Raw genomic sequence first — 4448 nt, forward strand, 5'->3', positions numbered from 1 at the left:
CTATAGAGCCCCAGGTCCTAAAGAAAGACTTCCCGAATTTGATCCGCGTAAGGTAGCCGTGTATAAGGACATTATGGTTGGGGGTTTCGATTTTCAATGAATTCTACCTTACCCCTAGTTAAATTAACCCCAATGCATGGCAAAAGGCATTGTATTTCTTGTATGTTTGCCTTAAGAGGAGAATTCCACTTTCTATAGACCTTTTTAGGTGGGTCTTCGAGATGCATGAACTAGCTCAATGCAATGCGTTTGTCTTTTTCACTACTAGGATCCCTTTGATCTTTCCCAAGTTTAGGAATTCGAACAGCGGGTGGAAATCTCAGTTCTTCTTTGTCCGGCCTCCCGAAGGTCGATTTCCCTTCAATACCAACTGGCGACATCCCCAAATTTTCCTTTTCAATAGCCAAGTAAAATTACTTCTCTTCTAAAAACTCAAATCCAGGAGTTGGTCGATATACCCCCTTCGCACCTGAGTTAGGATTGGTTCTGACCATGAAGAACATGTTAATAGTAGGGATGAGTCGTCCTACTGGTAGGTGGTTTTGTTGACTTTTTCGATTTTTTACTTGCACATATTTTTTCTTGTTGCTTTTCTTGGCCCTTCCTTAGTGCCCTCATCATCCGTCACTACCAAGGTCTTTCATTAAACATGATAAATAATTGTAACTAAAGGCTCCTTTGTGAGGCGTTGCATGGAAAGAATTAAAAATGCAACCTATTCTACATTATTTACAAGAACATAGCCTGTGCATCTATCCTAGTAATATCTTTTGAGATGCTCTACGTTCCATGGTTTACCCAGTGGTCTTCCTCTCATGTCTTTTAGGCTATAAGCTCCCTTCTCCAGGATGCGGACTACTTCATACGGGCCTTCCCAGTTTGGTCAGAGTTTTGTCAGGGAGCGTCCTACTGCTGCTACATCCCTCGTATCCTGCTGCTGCTGCATCCCTTAAAACAAGGTCTCCTAGCTAAAAGATTCTTAGTTTTACCCTTCGATTGAAGTACCCATCGACTCTTCATTTATAGACCATCATCTTGATCGTCGCATTCTCACCTCCTCATGCAGGTCAAGTTCCTCTCTAGTCGTAGTGTCATTCGGCTGCTTGACTTTCGTCCTACCAATCTTGCTTAAGATCTCAACTGGGACTATTGCTTCCATCCCAAAGGTTAGTCTGAATGGCGTTTCTTCGATCATTTCTCGTGGAGTCGTGTGATATGCCCATAGCACATTAAGCAGCTCATCTGCCCACAACCCTTTCTTCTTCTCCAATCTGGTCTTCAGATCCCAGAAAATGACTCGATTTATCACTTTGGCTTGCCCGTTCGATTGAGGGTGGGCGACCGAGGCCAGTCTATGATCGATGTGATAACTTGCACCAAAGGTCTTGAAAAACTATGATTATCGAACTACCTGCCATTATTTTTCACCAATACCCTGGATACTCCGAACCGACATATTATATTTTTCCATACAAAGCCTTGTATCTTTCATGTCATGATGGTCAACAGTGGCTTCGCCTCCACCCATTTGGTGAAGTAGTCGATGGCAACCAACAAAAACTTCCTTTGCCATTTGGCCATGGGCAGAGGCCCTAGAATGTCCATTCCCCACTGAAAAAATGGGCACACCTCAAATATGGCTGCCTGCTATTCGGCTGGGACATGGATCATATTTCCACGATGCTGGCATGTGTCACATTTTCGAACCAACTCTTTGCCATCATCTTTCATAGTTGGCCAATAGTAGCCCTATCGTAGAATTTTGAAGGCAAGGGATGTTGTCCTTTGGTGGTTATCGCAGGTCTCGACATGTACCTCAAATAGTACCTCTTTGGCTTCGGTGGGGCGTATGCATTTCAGATATGGCATGGTAAAACCTCGCTTGTAGAGCTGCACATCGATGATGGTAAATGAAGCTACTCGAGCTTTCAATCTCCTCACCTCTAAAGGGTCTTCCGATAACTTATCTTCTGCTAGATATTTGATTATCAGATCCATCCAACTTTTTTCGTGTTCGATATTCTTCAGCTCAGCCCAGGCTGAATGATGGGTTGTTTTAGAACTTGAACACTCGCTGTCCGAGGTAAATTTTTTTGGTTGGGCGATGCGAGCTTTGCTAGTGCATTTGCGCATTCATTATCTCTTTGCGAGACCTTCGTCACCTTAAAGCTTGCGAACCCTCTTTGCAAATCCCTTACTTTCATTAGGTATGCTGCCATCCTTCCATCCTTTTCTTCATACTCTCCCGATACCTACCCTACTATTAGCTGTGAGTCACTGCATATCTCCACTGAAGTCATTCCCAGCCTTGCCGTCAAACCCAAGCCTGTGATGACTGCCTCATACTCGGCATCATTATTGGTAGCAGGGAACTAGAAGCGCAACGAATATTCCAATTCTTCAGAGTCTGGTCCGATCATTATGGTTTTTGCTCATGATCCCTCTGCATTCAAGGAACCATCTACAAAGATCTTCCAATCTGCCTTCTGCCTTTCTGGGGACTCTGTCGAAATGGTGAGCTCGACAATAAAGTTTGCCAGGGGCTGTGCTTTGATGGCCGTCTTGAGCCTAAATTCAATGTCAAACTCACTTATTTCAATCGCCCATCTCTATAGCCTCCCGGAGGTTTTCGGTCGATATAGGATTTGCTTGATGGGTTGGTCAGTCATTATTTGTACCGTATAGGATTGAAAGTAAGGTCTAAGCTTCCTCGCTACGACAATCAACGTGAGCACCAGTTGTTTGGCCAGACTGTACCTTGTCTCTGCACCTTTTAGGACCTGACTAATGTAATAGATTGATTTTTTGCGTTTGGGAGTTCTTTCACAAGAACGGCGCTGACTGCCCGTGGCGACACCGCAAGGTAGAGACACAGTACGTCACTAGGGCATGGGCTGGTCAGAATAGGAGGCTGCTGTAGTGACTTCTTTAAGAATTCTAGTGATTCTTTGCACTCTTGAGTCCACTTGAAATTGATGGAGTCCCCTATGGCTTTAAAGAAGTGGTAACACTTATCTGCCGCCCGACTCATAAAGCGATTGAGAGCCGCAACGCGCCCTATCAACCGCTGAACCTCTTTCTTACTAGTGAGGCTCTTCATTTCTAGTATTACCTGTATCTTGTCAGGGTTTACCTTAATTCCTCTTTGGGTGATCATGAAGCCTAGGAACTTCCCACCGGTAGTACCGAAGACACACTTCTTTGGGTTGAACTTCAAGTTATTATGTCAGGCCACATCAAATACTTTCTGTAGACAAGCCACATGATCTATAGCTTTGGCACTTTTTACTACCATGTCGTCGACATAGACTTCTATGACATTTTCGATCAGCTCCCAAAAGACTCTTTACACCATCATTTGGTAGGTTGCTCCTGCATTTTTGTGGCTGACGGCATGGCCGTGTAACAATATGTCCCAGAATCTGTGATAAATAATGTCTTCTCCTAGTCGAGCTCAGCCATAGAGATTTGATAGTACCCGAAAAATGCATCCAGGAAGCCAAGTCTTTCATGACCTGACGTGACATCGACCAGGTGTTCAATCTAGGAGAGTGGGTATGAGTCCTTTGGGTATGCTTTGTTAAGCCCGGTGTAATCTACACACATGAGTTATATCCCGTTTGACTTTTTCACTAACACGATGTTGGCCAACCACTCAGGGTACTGCACCTCCCAAATAAAACCAGCTTACAGTAGTTTTTCCACCTCCGCCTTTGCCCCTTACTGCCTTTCAGGGGCGAGGTTCCTCTTTTTCTGTTAGACTGGTTTAGCTCCGGGGAGAACGCCAAGGTGATGTTGAGCGATGGCTATGCTGATCCCAGTAATGTGGTTCGGGCTCCATACAAAAACATCTAGGTTATTTGCTAGGCACCTTACCAACTTCATTTTTCTTCAGATTCTAAACCGGCCTCGATGCTAAACTCTCGTCTTTCTGATACGGAGATCCTTTAACCGATAGTATTCCCTTCACTGATATCTTGTCGACATAGCATTTCCTGGATGCTTGCTGGTCCTCTCGTAAACACCCGATTTCCCTGCTAGTTGGGAATTTCATGACCTGGTGATAGGTCGAGGGAATGGCTCCAGCTACGTTCAGCAATGGCCGACCGTATATCGCATTATATGCCATGAGAGTTTTTACAACTAAGAAACTTGCCACAATTACCACAACGGTCGGATATATACCGAGCGTTACAGGGAGTTCCACGGTCCCTTCTGGAATTACCGTGGCCCTTCCAAAGCCCTGTAGTGGGGTGGTTACTATTTTCAACCTGTTAGGAGAGATCTTTAACCCCAAAAAACGTCCCATGTAAGTATATTTGCAGCGCTTCCCCATCAACCAGCACTATCTTGACGTCGAAATCAGCTATGTCGCCTACTATCACCAAGTCATCGTCATAGTGGTGTGCTACGCCTACCAAATCCTCCTCGTCAAAAGTAATGTTCTG

The sequence above is a fragment of the Olea europaea genome, unplaced genomic scaffold (genome assembly GCF_002742605.1).
Source record: "Olea europaea var. sylvestris unplaced genomic scaffold, O_europaea_v1 scaffold311, whole genome shotgun sequence".
Lineage (NCBI taxonomy): Eukaryota > Viridiplantae > Streptophyta > Magnoliopsida > Lamiales > Oleaceae > Olea > Olea europaea.